Genomic DNA, 16079 nt, shown 5'->3' on the forward strand with positions numbered 1-16079 from the left:
TCATACGGGTTTGGTTTTATGGCATTAATTATAGTTCCTACATTGTTACAACCCTCTTCCCACTTTTCCATGTGATTAAATTTTCAGCTTATCCTTTGATCCTATTATTTTTTTTTGCCATCAGAACTTTCTTTCTGGATAAATGCTGCCTTTTTCATCTTTTTGTGACTGATTATTCAGGATAAATACTTCATTGTGTTATTGTTCATATTGTAGGATTTTGGGGTTTATAGGATTGTTTATATTTTTAGGATTATTAGTCATTTTTCTACCATTCTATCCAGAATGTACATTTATGATCCACTGTAGAATGGTCAGTGGAAGTAGCCAGGCAGATCTGCTGCTTGTAGGTGTTTACAGAGGTGTACGTTGAAAGTCATGTGATCCATTCATCTTTTGAACTAATTCTTTCTATCCAGTTTTTGTTTATTCCGTGTGCCTTTATTTCAGGTACAGAAAGAATATAAGCATGATTAACTAGCCAGATTTTCAACGTCTGGGACTAACAACACTTTGAAATGCATATTTCTATGTGATCCTGTGATAGTATCAGGATAAATTCTAAAATGAAAATTTCTGCATCAAAATATTTGCAAATAAATTTCTTTTATGTACATTAATTATCCAATTACTATACATTTTGTTGTTGTTTTTGTGTGACATCAATTCAACTATAAGTCCTTGTGACCCTATGCACAATAGCTCTGAACCCTGTTCTGACATTACTACTCTAATTATCCCAGTTACTATGTCGATCTACCTCATGCAGGGTCTTCCTCTCCTGCGTTGTTGCTCAGCCCTCCAAGGACTGGACCATTTGGCAACATGCCCATAATATATGAGATGAAGCCTCAAAATCCTTGCCTCTAAGGAATAGCTTGATATCACCCTTCCCAGGATAGACCTATTAGTTCTTTTGGTAGTCCATGGTATGTTCATAAATTTTTTTTTCTAACACCGCAATTCAAAGGGATTGATTCTTCTCCTGTCATATTTGATAATTATCCAGCTATCTGATGCATAGCAAGTGATTGTCAAGGACGTGGCCTGGATCAGGGTACCTTTGTCTTTATACTGACATTGTTGCTCTTTGGAGTTCTGGAGAGGTTTTTGACAATAGATTTTCCCAGTAAAATTCACCTTTTGATTTCCTGAATTCTGGTGCCAACCTGGCAATTGGCTCAGTGACGAGAATCTTCATTTTCTAGACATTGAGCTGCAACTTATATTGAAGACTACTGTTCTCAACACACTGCAGCAAATGCTTTGAATCCTCCTCAGCTTCGGTAAGCAAGATTGTGTCATCTGCATAATGAAGGCTGTTAATTAGTCTTTCTCCAAAACCGATGGCACAGCTCTCCTTCTAAAGTTCAGGCTCCTGAAAAATTTGTCTACATACAGATTAAAATGGTATGGAGAGAAGAAGCATCCCTGATTGAAAAAGACACGAACACAGGATACATCTCAGATACACACCTTTCCTGATTTGGAAACTTGCATCGTTTCCTTGCTCTGCTCTGACCACTGCCTTCTGGTCCAAGTCTAGATTTCACATGACAACAATCAGGTTTTTTGGAATTCTCATTCTTCTCAAGGTCAGTCACAATGTGTTGTGATCCACACAGTCAAATGTCTTTGCATAGTCAATGAAACATGGGTAGACATTCCTCTATTACTCTCTGATTTAGGCCAATAAACATCTGATGTTGATGATAATGTTCTTAGGGTCACAGCGTCTTCTAAACAGAGCTTGTATTTCTGATAGTTCTCTGTCAATGTACTGTTTAAGTCATGTTTGGATGATCTTCAGCAGGATTTTGCTTGACTGTGATATTGTTTGATAATTTCCAAACTTCGTCAGACCACCGTTTTTTGGAATGGGATTAAATATGAATCTTTCCCAGTCAGCTGGCAAGTAGTTGTCCTCCAGATTTCTTGGCACAGCCTAGTGAGTACATCCAGGGCTGCGTCTGTTTGTTGAAATTGTTAGGTCACGGACTTGAAAGAGGAACCAGAGAGAAAGAAAGGAAACTAAAAGATAGCTTTATTAAGGGAGCTTCTGGGGGAGATTCCTTGGTCTAGACAGAGAGACCAGGGAATCTACACCCCAAGGTGGATCGGGACAGGTTTTTATTTCAGGGTCTTAGGGAAGAGGGAAAGGTAAAGACGAATAAGTATAATTCTACTGTAGTTAGTTGTTGGTCATGCCAGGTGGGTGAGTCTGTTCATTCTTCTTGCTGATGTGCAGCAAATCCCAGTTTTCCATGCTGATAGACCACATTCTTCAGTTGACTATTTACAGGACTGAGTAATGCTAACCTTCACTAAAGGATGAGACAAATTAATCCCCTCCCAGGCTTCGTTTCAGTCTGACAGAAATATGTCAATTGGTATTCCATCAATTCCTGGGGCTTTGTTATTTGCCAATTCCTTCAGACCTGCTTGAACTTCTTCCTTCATCACCGTTGCCACTTGAATATACGTTGTTTCATGAAGTCCTTCTGTGTCTATTCTTTTTGATACAGTGATTCGGTTTACTTCTATTTTCTTTTGATGCTTCCTGGATCAGTCAATATTCTGCTCATAGTATTACAACTCAAGGCTTGAATTTGTTCTTCAGTTCCTTCAGTGTAAAAAATACTGAATGAATTAATCTCTTTTCATTTTCCAACTCGAGCTCTTTTGCACATTTCATTGTAATTCTTTTTTTTTTTTGTCTTCCTGAGCTGCCCTTTGAAGTCTTTTGTTCAACTCTTTATTCCCTAATTTCGCTCTTTTGCTTTGGCTTCTTAGCACTGTATTGAAATTTTGTTAGCAAATTTTTGTATAATATTGAGCATCTTACTTTTTATTGTCACCACTGGAGAGATGGTGGTATTGTTGTGTGCCTTTCAGCCACATCCATAGCTGACCTCTAGTGAGGTTTCAGAAGCAGTTAATTGCACAGGAAATTGCCCGTTTTACTCCTGTGGAGCAGCTGATGGATTTGAATGAGGTACCTTTGAGTTTACCCCTAAGCCACCTGAATAGATAGTTAGAAAAACACTAAATTTCTAATTTCTTCAGTCTAATTCTGAATGCTCACTCTCAATTAAAAGACACAAATAAAGGAAACAATTCAATCTCTTCTCAAATCTCTCATCTTAACAATTGCATTAACAGCTAATAGTGTGATACAGTACCTATATATCATATACCAAGAAAAAACCCCAATTACTGATCCACATTTCATCTACAAACAAAGCTACAGTGATAAAACTGGACAAATATAATAACACAATATCACTTGGACATACCAATGTGCATCGATATAGAAGTTGAGGGATTATAATATGTAATATACAAATTTATATTATTGTACGCTTATAAAATTGTGGCTAATCTTGAGGAAAATGGGAATTCCAGAAAACTTGATTATGTGAATGTGAAATCTATGCATGGACGAGGAAGTGGACATCAGAACAGAGCAAGGAACTACTGCATCATTCAAAATCCAGAAAGTGTGTCAGAGACGCATCTTGTCTCCTTACCTTTCCAAAATAGACCATTTGGAAGCTGGACTTCATGAGGAGGAATATGGCATCAGGATGGAGGAAGGCTCATCAATAACCTACGTTATGCAGATGGCACAACCTTGCTTGCTGAAACTGAGAAAGACCTAAAGCGCTTGCTGCAGAAGATCAAGAACTGTAGTTTTTAATATGGATTGAAGCTCAACATCAAAAAGACAAAGATTCTCACCACTGGGAAGAGATTGAGGTTGTTAACACTTACAACTTGCTCTGCTCCACAGTCAACACTCTTAACACCAACAGTCAGGAAATCAAAAGATGAATTATATTGGGAAAATCTTCTGTCAAGGATTTCTCCAGAGTACTGAGAAGCAACAATGTCCATCTATAGACTAAAGTGCACCTAATTCAGCCTATGGTCGTCACAATTACTGGCTATGCATCAGAGAGCTGTACCATGACTAAAGATGACAGGAGAAGAATCAATACCTTCACCTTGTGATGCTGGAGAAAAATCTTGACCATATCATGGAGGACCAAGAAAACAAATAAGTCTGTCTTAGAGAGTTTCTCTTTCTCACATACCTTGGGCACGTGGCCTGGAAGGACCGATCTTTGGAGAAAGACATCATATTCAGAATGGTGGAGAGACAGTGCAGGAGAGGAAGATATCACATGAGACAGGTTGATACAGTAACTGGGGCAATGGGCTCATCTGTTTTGAAATCAGTAAGACTGGCTCAGGACAGGGCAGGGTTCAGAGCTCCTGTTCATAGGGTCACTATTCTTTGCAGGCAACTTGAGTGCATATAACAACACTGTTTGCTTTTCCTGGTTTTAGCTACATTCTACTATGAATTCACTTTCTGAACATAAGTATGTGTTTTACTATGTCACATATATTATTATTGTTGCTATGAGTATCATTCAAGCATTTATTTTTTTTATTTATCAACTAGTTGAATTTTATTTATGACAGGACCTAAACAATTCTGAAAACTTGATGAGACTGCAAAATATGGGTAAATATCTCAATAGTGATTTTTAATACTCCTTAGGAGATGTCGTGGCCTAATAAGTAAGGAATTATGTTCTCAACCCAAAGATAGGTCGTTCAAATCCACCCACTGTTCTGTGAGAGAAAGATGAGTATTCTCCTCCTATGACATCCTCCTCCTCAGACAGTCTATGAAAACCTACCAGATGGTCTGTTACGAGTTGACTCTGACTCAATAGCACATAAAAACAATGACACCAGAAAAATTATCATTTTGACCTTCAGAAAAATTAGTCAGCTAACATTCTAAACCAAGCATTATTTTTTTTCTATCTGAGCTAGAAGGAGAATTGATGCCTTTGGACTGCTAAAAAAAAGAACAAATTTACCATGTTGTTGTTGTTATGTGCCGTCGAGTCGCCTACGATTCATAGCGACCCTATGTACAACAGCCCTAAACTCCGCTCTGTCCTGTGCCAATGGCACTGTCTCTGACACTCCCATCCCAATTATCCCAGTCACTGAATCAATCCACCTCATAGAGGGCCTTCCTCTCCTGCGCCGTCCCTCCACCCTCCCAAGCATGATATCCCTCTCCAAGGACGGGTCTCTCCTCACATGTCCAAAGTATGTTAGACGGAGCCTCAGAATCCTTGCCTCCAAGGAGCCACCCGGTTTAACCCTTTCCAGGACAAATCTGTTTGTTTTCCTAGCAGTCCATGGTATTCTCAATACTCTTCTCCAGCATAGAGAGGGTTAAACCAGGCTGCTCCTTGGAGGCAAAGATTCTGAAGCTTCATCTGAATACTTTGGACATATTACAAAGAGGGACCAGTCCTTGGACGAGGACGTCATCCTTGGGAGGATAGAGGGACAGTGTAGGAGAGGAAGACCCTCTGTGATGTGGAATGATTAAGTGACTGGTGTAATTGGGGTGGATATGTTGGAGACAGTGAGATTGGCATAGGATAGAGTAGGGTTTAGGGCTGTTGTACATAGGGTTGCTATGAGTCGCAGGGGACTTGACAGCACATAACAACAACAAGAAGCTATCAACCCAGAAAACAATACAATACAATTAAGATATCATATTTATTCCCTTGTAATTGTTTTCATTCTACTCATCACTGCTCTCCATTCTAATTATAACTTTCATAAGTATCTGCTACTCTATAATCATCTAACACAGTCAATGAAAAATATACTTGCTCACATTTTCCTTGCTACAGCAGTCACTTTCATGAAGACATATTTTTAAAAAGAAACTATCTGATAAAAATCCCCTTTATTTGAAATGTTAAATTTTTGATTGTGGAATTAGATTCAAATCCCCGTGCCATATTAAATGACTAAATGAAAGAATCCTTGTTTTTATTCTGATTTCTAGGCTACCCAAAGGAAAGATTTCTTTAGGGTGATCATTAAAAATCCATCAAGTATAGGTTGCCTGCTGTCTGGGACCAGTAGTGTTATCTCACAGTGCTTAAATTTATATTGACAGTTAATTTATCGTTATCTAGAACCCTGTTGGTATAGTTGACTATGTGATAAACTGCTAAAGTGGGTAGTTCAAATCCACAAGTTTCTCTGTAGGAGAAAAAATGAGCTATCTTCTCCAATAAAGATTTATTTTCTCAGAAAATTTGTGGATGATCACTATGAATTGGAATTAACTCCACAGCAATTGATTTGGTTTGCATGTAGAGTTTCTAAAGATCAACTTTTTCAATTTAGTACAAGATAGGTGTTGCAGGGTTCCCATTCCTCTTTAAAATTTGTGAAATAAAATTGCAAAAGGCTTTTCATTTTTACCATGTGTACCAATCTCTGACGATTCTTTAGTACCTAACAACCAAATTGGCTCCACTGAAGTTCTTTAACTATCAATAAATAGTTGTTTAGTATTCTTTGGTAGTGTTTTCTAAACTTACTTGGAGCTCTGTCAAATTATTCATTAGTGGCCTGGCCTTCCTCTAGGAAAAAGTAATTTATATCTGCATTCCTATATTAATTTAAACGTCTTTGATTTAATCTTCTATGATAAGGTTTTATTAGGCTAGTAATTTTCTCTAATACATAAACTATGGTTAAAGTAAAGGGTTCCTACTATTTTCTTTTTTTTATTAATACAAATACACCTACACAGATTACCGAGTGCTGCCCTTCTAGGTTGTATGTTGATGAGTGTGACTTACTGCAGAAACACTGCTATTCCACATCATATTTTGACAATTCATCTTGCATAATTATACTTAAATTTAGACTGTGAATGACACTGTCATTCAAAATATTTAAGGATATTGTATTTCAGGGAAGCGAGACTGGTTGAGATATAAGCTCTCTTTAAGAAGCTGTTTAGAGTTTAGTAAGGGAGAAAAATATGCTGAAGTCAATTTTCTAATTAGTAAAGAAACCAATTAGTATATTATTGTGTAAGAAAATTTGCATTTTCTTAAGCAAAAATGTGAATTTCAGGTTAGGGACATACCTTATTTATTTGATTTACTATGCTTTGAGTATGGTTATTTTGGTAGACAAGCTTGTTATTTAGAGCAAGCCTAGGCATTCATTACAATTAAACAAAATTCAGAGAAATTAACTTTTTAAAAATGTCAATCATATTACCTCAGTCACACTTAACACATTTCACCTAGTTTCTGGAATGTCTGCAGTTCAGAAACTAACATTCAATGCCCCAAAGCATTAAGCCCTTCTCCCTTTCCACATTGTTGCTGGCTACTGGTACAAGGGAATTACTTTGGAATTATAAGAGGCATTTAATTAAATGCTACATAATGAATGTGAAGTGTGGCCTGCTCTCATTTTAAAAACAACTCTTTAGAGAAACTTAAGACAGAAAAGTGGAATAAAGATTTACATATAAAATGTATTCATAATTTTTTTTAAAAGGAATAGCTAGCAAACAACACATTCTGGTGAGGTTGCAGAGAAACTGGAACCCTTATTCACTGTTGGTGGGAGTGTAAAATGGTGCAACCACTGTGGAAGGCTGTATGGCACTTTCTCAAAAAGGTGCACATAGAAATACAAATTGACCCAGTAGTTCCTCTACTGGGAATATACCCTAAAGAAACCACAACTGCCACCAAGGCAGGTATATGCACAGCCATGTTTATTGTGGCTTTGTTCACAATAGCAAAGAGTTGGAAACAACCTAAGTGCCCAGCAAAAAACGAATGGTTAGAGAAGCCGTGGTATATTCACACAATGGAATACTACACTGCATTGAAAAGCAAGGAACTCAAGCAATATTATTCAAAATGGGTGATCCAGGAGGACATTATGCTGAGAGAAATATCTTAGTCACAAAAAGATAAATACTGCATAGTGCCACGTTGTAGAATGGGACTGACATCAGGGTTGGGGTAAGACTGAGAAAAATTGGATACATTACGTATACTGCATTGAAAAAGATGAGGGAGAGAACAGTTTAAAAGTGATATATGATTGGGTGTTATGGTTATGACAAGAGTTCAGAATGAAGGCTGCATAGCCGAATGTACTCAGGGCAGGGGGTTGTGGGGGGGATTGTATACCAAAGAAGGAATTTTTCTTTTACTTTTCTTTTTTCTTTCTTTCTTTTTTTTTAATATGGAACGCTTCACGAATTTGCATGTCATCCTTGCGCAGGGGCCATGCTAATCTTCTCTGTATCGTTCCAATTTTAGTATATGTGCTGCGGAAGCGAGCACTTTCTTTTACTTTTCAAGGAGAAGAGTGAACTGGGGGTGGGTGGAGGGGTAAACGGGGAGGAAAATGCAAAAATGAATGAATGGAAATCCAAAATCTCTGTAAATGTCCATTAAAATTACTAAAATATTTTTTTTTAAAAAAAGGACAATTTTGGAAAATTTGATAATGTATGCAGTCCCAGGTGAAATCCATGTGTATAGCCTGAGTTTATGTTTCTTATAAAAGGTATTTGCAATAAATAAATCATTGAATGTGCAGAATTCTATCATTCTGTCTCTAGCCTCATTTCTCTCACGGAGCCCATGTATTCCAGCTACTGATCCTTCTTCCTTGTTCCCAAATTTATGTTCCAGTCGCCCATTATTATCAATGCATCTCGATTGCATGTTTGATCAATTTATCTTTGCAAAAGTTGGTAGAAATATTGTATTTCCTCCTCTTTGGCTCTAGTTGTTGGTGCATATATTTGAATGAAAGTGGTGTTCACTGGACTTCCTTGTATGCATTTGATATTATCTTGTCGCTCACCACATTGTATTTCAGGATGGATTTAGAAATTACTTTTTTAATTATAAAACCAACCCCATTTTTTTCTCACCTTTTCTTCTCTGGCATAGTAAACCATATGATCATCTGATTCAAAATGTCCCATGCCAATCCATCTCATTTCCCTAATCCTAGTATGTCAATATATATGCATTCCATTTCTTTCTTAACAATGTCCAATTTTCCTACATTCATGCTTCTCACATTACACGTTCCAATCACTAGTGTCTGCTTACAGCTGTTCTTCCTTCTTTGTGTTTGCATTTCTAAGATCTCAGTCTCAATTGCCATGCCTGCTAGTCCAAGTTATAGTCTAAGTGTGCTCTACTATACAGTGTTTTTGAAAGCCTGTTATTTTGGAAGTGAATAGCCAATACTTCTTCCTAGTCTTCTGCAGAAGGTCAGAGACTGCACCCTTCAATAAGGATTGAAGCTCAACATCATGGAAACAAAGATTCTCATCACTGGGCCAATTGGCATCATCAGTGGATGGTGAGGAGAAAGACAGTTAACAGTTTTAGTTTACTTGGTTCCACAGTCAACACTCTTGGTACCAGCAGGCAGGAAATCAAGAGATGAATTGCTTTGGGAAAGTCAACCGTGAGACACTTCTCAAGAGTCCTAAACAGAAATGATGTCAGGATGGAGACTAAGGTGCACCTGAGATGTCAGGCTGGAGACTAAGGTATGCCTGAACTAGGCTACAGTCTTCACAATTATGTGCTATGCATTGGAGAGTTGGACAGTGACTAGGGATGATCGAAAGACAATTGATGCCTTTGAGCTGTGGTGCTGGAGAAGAGTGTTGAATATACCATGGACTGCTAGGAGAACAAACAGGTTTGTCCTGGAGAAGGTGAAACCATAATGCTCCTTGGAGTCATGGATTCTGAAGCTTCATCTGACATACTTTGGGCATGTAGCAAGGAGAGACTGGTCCTTAGAGAGGGACATCAAGTTTGGGAGAGGGGAAGGATGGCGCAGGAGAGAAAGACCCTTGATGAGATGAGTCGCTTCTGTTACTGGGTTGGTGATAATGAGTGTGTTTTAAGAAGGCAAGGTTGGCACAGGATAGGACGGCGTTTAGGGCTCTTATACATAGGGTCGCTATGTGTTGCAAGCAACTCATTGGCACATAACAACAACAACATGCAATCTCAATATTTAACTGTATATCAGACTTTTCCCTGTAATTCTCTTTAATGTAACATGTATCTTTATTCCCTTCATTATATCATCAAATAGTATACATTAAATGATAAGATCTAATGAAGTGATGTGCATGAGGAAAGTGATGTGCATGAGTGTGTGCTGTTGTTTTTCTCCTAAAATATTGGATAGGAAATAATAATTTTTAAAACACAAATCTTCCTCCCTTTTCCCTCAGATAATAGTAGTGGCATAGAGAAGAGAAGGGAAAAAGAAAGAAACTATTTTTAAACTGTATTTTTCAAATTGTTATGTATATATAGTCAGATTTTTTTAGAACTTCTGAAGTATATAAACATCCATTTATTGTTGTTGTTGTTGTTGTTATGTGCCATCTAGTTGCTTGCGACTCATAGCAACCCTATGTACAACAGCCCTAATCCCTGCTCTATCCTGTGCCAATCGCACACCCATCCCAATTACACCAGTGACTGATTCTTTCCACTTCATAGAGGGTCTTCCCCTCTTGTGCCATCCCTCCACCCTCCCAAGAATGATGTCCCTCTCCAAAGACCTGTCCCTCCTTACAACATGTCTAAAGTAGGTCAGACAAAGCCCCAGAATCCTTGCTTCCAAGGAGCAGCCTAATTTAACCCTCTCCAGGATGAATCTGTTTGTTTTCTTAGCATCCATGGTACCCTCAATATTCTTCTTCAGTACCACAGCTCAAAGGCATCAATTCTCCTTCTATACTCCCTAATCATTGTCCAACTCTCTGATGCACAACAAGTGATTGCAAAGACAATGACCTATATTAGACACACCTTAGTATCCAGAGAGACACCATAACTCTTCAGTACTTTGGAGAGGTCCCTAACAGCAGACTTTCCCATCGCAATACGTCTTTTAATTTCCTGGTTACTGGTGCCAAGAGTGTTGATAATGGAGCCAAGCACACTAAAGTTGTTAACAATCTCAACCTCTTCACCATCCATCCTGATGCTGCCAATTGGTCCAGTGGTGAGAATCTTTGTCTATTTGACATTGAGCCTCAATCCATATTGAAGGCTGCAGTCCTTGACCCTCTGCAGCAAGAGGTCCAGGTCCTCCTCAGTTTCAGCAAGCAGGGTTGTGTCCATTTATTAGAAAAGGAAAATTTTATGATTAATAATCATCTTAGAAAATCTCATAGGACACAATGAACCCAACTCTTGTTGATTTTCATATGTGAAGTCACACAGCAGCATTGATAATTTCTTGAATGTCTCTCATATTTGCCATTTTGGTAGAATCAATAACTAATTTAGATGATTGTATTACATTGCTTTGTCTCTCAACTCTCAATTCTGTCAAGTCAACACCAACTCATAGCTGATAATCAGATGCTGTAAATCACGCAGAAGGAGATTGCTTCTCTTCCTCTGGTGGGTTTGACAACCACCAAAGAGGTACTACTTTTGGATTAGCTATCACTACACCACCAAAGATCACTTATTATACAATTACAGTTCCTGTCTTGACAGTACATGACAACAGCACCACCACAATGCACACTAAGAGTCCTCAAAAATCTGATGTTAGATTTCATTTACATTCTTAAATATTATTGAGAGCTTTCAAAGAGTTTTTGTTTATAATACAAATGCTTATAGAGCAATTATTTATTCATCCATATTTCTTAGAAATTAATACAGAAAAATCATGTTTTATAAATTCACCTATAAATAACAATAAACAGAAGTCATTGGGAGATTGAAGGTGAAGGAATAGGTGAAATGCAATGGAAACTTGAGATGGGAAGACATTTCAAGAGATCATTGTTGTCGTTAAGTGTTGCCGAGCTGTAGATGACTGATAGTGATGCTATGAAAGAGAGATCTAAACACTTGTATAACTTTCATCATTTCTCCATGCTCATAGAGTTTTTGGAGGCAAGCCATTTATATAAAATCAGTAGTAATTAATTATATAAAGCATAACATGCATAAAGGCCTGTATAACAAAGTGTATATGAATGAAACAGTGTGTATGAATGTATAAAACTAAAGGATGGTATAAATAAAAAATAAAATATATTTATATTAAAAAGTAGGGAAAAAAGTCAGTGAGATTTTCTCAGGATAGGGCAGGATTCAGACCTATTGTACATAAGGTTGCTGTGAGTCACAGGCAAGTAGAGAGCACATAACAACAGCAATAACAATCTTGGTGTTTTGTTTTTTGTTTTGTTTTTTTCACTAAAACTTGAAATTAAAAATAGTTGCCTCATTGTAATATAGAAACTGAAGCATAGGGATAATACTTCATATTCTTCTACTTTAAAATCTTTGCCCTATCTTTTGCTTGTAAGTAATTTTTAGCTGCATATAATTTCATAACTTCATAAATTATTATTTTGGAAAATACTAGGTTGTTATGATATTTTCCCCACATGCTGATACTTTCTACTGTATTAACAGGAAACATGCAACCTCTGAAAAACATCACTACATGCTGAGATGTTGAAAGTGAAATAGCATTGCTTTACAGTTATTATAAAAGGAATTTTGATCTTAAAAATCCCTGAAATGCTCATAGAGACCTCCTTAGGTCATTGAATGACACAGTGATATTTACAGGTATAGAAATATATTTATAGGTAAAAAAAATCACCTTGGAAGCCAAATATCTAGATTGTTGTTGTGTGTTCCAAGTCAGAAGTAACCCATAACTGACCTACCAGTGAGTTTTCAGAGGCAGTAAATCACACAGAAAGAGATTACACTCCTTTCTCTTGGAGCAGCTGGTGGATTTGACCCGATGCCTTTGAGATTACAGTGCATCTTCATATCACTAGGCTACCAGTTTTCTTTGTTTTGTTGTGTGTCATGTAGTATGAACCAACCAATAACTGAATGTTCGAGAGGGTTTTCAGGGGTAGGAGAGGAGATTGCCCATCTAAATATCTACTTTAGGACATAGTAAGCACTATAAAATTAAATTATAATGCATTTATTTAATATGACACACTGTGAAGAAATCCTTAAGAGCATGCAGGTACAGATCAAAACAAGACAGTCTTCTTGTCAACTTCTGATTTTATTAAGCATAAATTTTATTGGAGTTTCCTTTGCAAATTTAAGTTATAAGAGAATATATTATTGAAAACCAGAATACTTCTCATTGTCTTTCTATAATATGAATTTCAAAGTGTAAGTGATATATCTTTTATTCTTTTGCACTGATATTCTACTTTGCATCATTTTGGGAACTCTGGTGGCTTAGTAAGTAAGGAATTGTGCTACTAACCCAAAGGCAGTTGGTTCAAATTCACTAGATGCTCTGTGGGAGAAAGGTGGGCATTCTCCTCCTTGTGATTTACAGTCTCTGAAAACCTGCTGTAGCGTCAGCTATGAGTGAAATTTGATTGAAAGTCAATAAGTGAAAGGATGAATTTCTTTATTCAAATAAAATTATATAATAGTACTGTTATGAATTATTTTCCATTGAATAACTTTTCAATATCTTATCTTAGAGAGTTTTTTAAAACAGATTAGCAGTGTTTGTACTTGTGCATGCATGTATCTAGGCACACGAGCTTTCTTATGTTCAGTTGCTGAAAAACATGGAATCCCAAATTCCAAAATTAAACAGTTTCGTTATTATTATATTTTCAAATAACATATCATGTTATTTGAGCAAGCTAAAGTTTTTATGTAATCACTGTGGTTTGTAAATGTTAAACTAAAGACTCCATGTTATTTTTGAGGCTGTAATTAACACCAAACTTATTGGGAGTTTTTAAAAGCCAGATTATTTGCTTTTGATTATATACCCTTTGTTTAGTCTTTGTCTTTAAATTTTACTTTCTTCAAAAGATTTATTGACTTTTGGATTTTTATACTTGTTTGACATTATTCTCTTCTGATTTCTCTATGGCCAGTATCTGTATATTTAAATACTGGCAATTAAAAATTTTCTTGTACAAGATTTCCAAGGACTAAAAATGAGACATATAAAAATGTATTTTAAAAGGTTTTGTTTTATTTTCTTATCCCTTGTCTTTTGTTACTTGAAAAGAGCTCCAACATTGTCTTAATAATTTTGCTGTGACTGTTGCTCTTAATTTTGTTGTTGTTGATTGCCTTGGAGTTGAGCACGACTCATAGCGACCCCATAAACAAAAGGCCTGAAGTCCCTTGACAACTATCAACACTTATTAAAGCTCACAGAATTTCCAGAGGCAAGTTGTTTGGGAAGTGGATGCCACTCCTGCTTCTAGTTGCTCCTTACAGGAAATTGAAATTCTTAAAGGAAGTTGAAATATTTTACTAAGTCCTAAATTTATGAGATATCAAGAAATTATTGCATTATATCTAATGATCTGAAAATCATCAGAAGTATCTGAGAACATATTAGTGGTAATCTCTATTGATTTTCATTCCTCTTTATTTCTCAAGAACAATATTAAATAAATTCATCTCACTAAACTTTGGTAAATTTTGTTTGTTACAGTGCTGGAGAAGAGTATTGAGGGTACCATTGACTGATAGGAAAACAAACAGATTCATCCTGGAAAGGTTTAAACCAGGCGGCTCCTGGGAGGCAAGGATTCTGAGGCTCCGTCTAACATACTTTGGCCATGTTATAAGGAGGGACGGGTCCTTGGAGAGGGACATCATGCTTGGTAAGGTGGAGGGACAGCGCAGGATGGGAAGACCTTCTATGAGGTAGATTGATTCAGTGACTGGGGTAATCAGGATGGGAGTGCCAGAGACAGTGCGACAGGCACAGGACAGAGCAGAGTTTAGGGCTCTTGTACATAGGGTCGCTGTAAGTCACAAGCGATTCGATGGCACCTAACAACAACAAGAAGAACTGACATCATTTCTATTATTGTTATTGCAAATATATAGTATATCTACTCTCCTGAATAAAACTTTCACATATCTTTACTTATTACATTATTGCTTTGGTAAATTGTGTTCAGAATGCTAAATATTCAGACGTTCATATAAATGTTGTTGCTATGTGCAGTAGAGTTAACTATGACTACAAGCAACTCTATGAACAGTGGCTGAGAACTCTGTCCTATCTTGAGCCAAACTCACCATGTCTGACATAGCTGAATTCATTGCCCAATCACTGTTTCTGGCCATCTCATCCAGGGTCTTCCTCTTCTGTACTACCTCTCCATTCTTGATACATAGTGTTCTCCAAGGACTAGTCCCTCTGGCAGTGTGCCATAAGTTTGTGAGACGAAGTTTTAAAATTCTTGTCTCCATGGAACAACTTGGTTTCACCCTTTCTAGGATGGATCTGTTAGTCCTCTTTGTAGCCTATAGTATGTCCAGTACTCTTCTCCAGCACTGCAAATGAAAGCCATTGATTCTCCTTCTGTCATCCATAGTCATTGTTTAGCTCTCAGATGCATAGCAAGTAATTTCAAAGACCATGGCCTCAATCAAGTGCACCTTAGTGTTTAGACTGACATTGTTGTTCTTTAGTACTATGGAGAGGTACTTGACAGAGTTCCCCAGTTAAATTTATTTATTTTTTTATTTCATGACAACTGGTACCGTGGGTGATAATTGTGGATCTCAATAAGATGGTATCATTAACAATTTCAATGTTTTCTACATCTATTATGATGCTACTTATTGCCCTGGTGGTGAAGATCTTTGTTTTCTTGACGATGAGATGAAATCTCTATTGAAGGCTACAGTATTTGACTTCTTGTTGCAAATACTTCAAATCCTCCTCAGTTTAAGGGAGCAATATTGCATCATTTGCATAATAGGTTGCTGATAAGTTACTCTATTCCTGATGCCACCTTCTTCATAATGTCCAGCCTTCTAAAAGATCTGTTATATTTTAAATATTCTGGATAATCAAATGAAATTAATATTTAGGAAGTTCTGATGGCTTATTTATAAGATGCTGCACTGCAATAGCAAAGGCATGTGGTTTGAATCTATAGGCTCCTCCATGAAAGAAGGATGAGGATGGGCAAGCTCCTCCTGTGAGATTCACTGCCTCTGAAAACTCACCGAGAGTCAGCTATGCATTGGTGCTGACTCAGCGATACTCAACAACAACAAACATCTAATTGTTTAAGTTTTATATTTTTATATTGACCATCTAGTGAACATATTGGCAGCATCAGGATGGATGGTGAAGAG

General features: G+C 37.0%; 1 protein-coding gene across 2 annotated transcripts in view; it reads left to right on the plus strand.

Annotated features, from left to right (window-relative positions):
* EPHA3 (EPH receptor A3) overlaps window positions 1-16079 on the plus strand; it is a 518078-nt gene that overhangs the window by 454765 nt on the left and 47234 nt on the right. The window lies entirely within an intron of this gene.

Source organism: Elephantulus edwardii, unplaced genomic scaffold (assembly GCF_000299155.1).
Source record: "Elephantulus edwardii isolate Elephantulus edwardi_28Jun2011 unplaced genomic scaffold, EleEdw1.0 scaffold00136, whole genome shotgun sequence".
Classification (NCBI taxonomy): domain Eukaryota; kingdom Metazoa; phylum Chordata; class Mammalia; order Macroscelidea; family Macroscelididae; genus Elephantulus; species Elephantulus edwardii.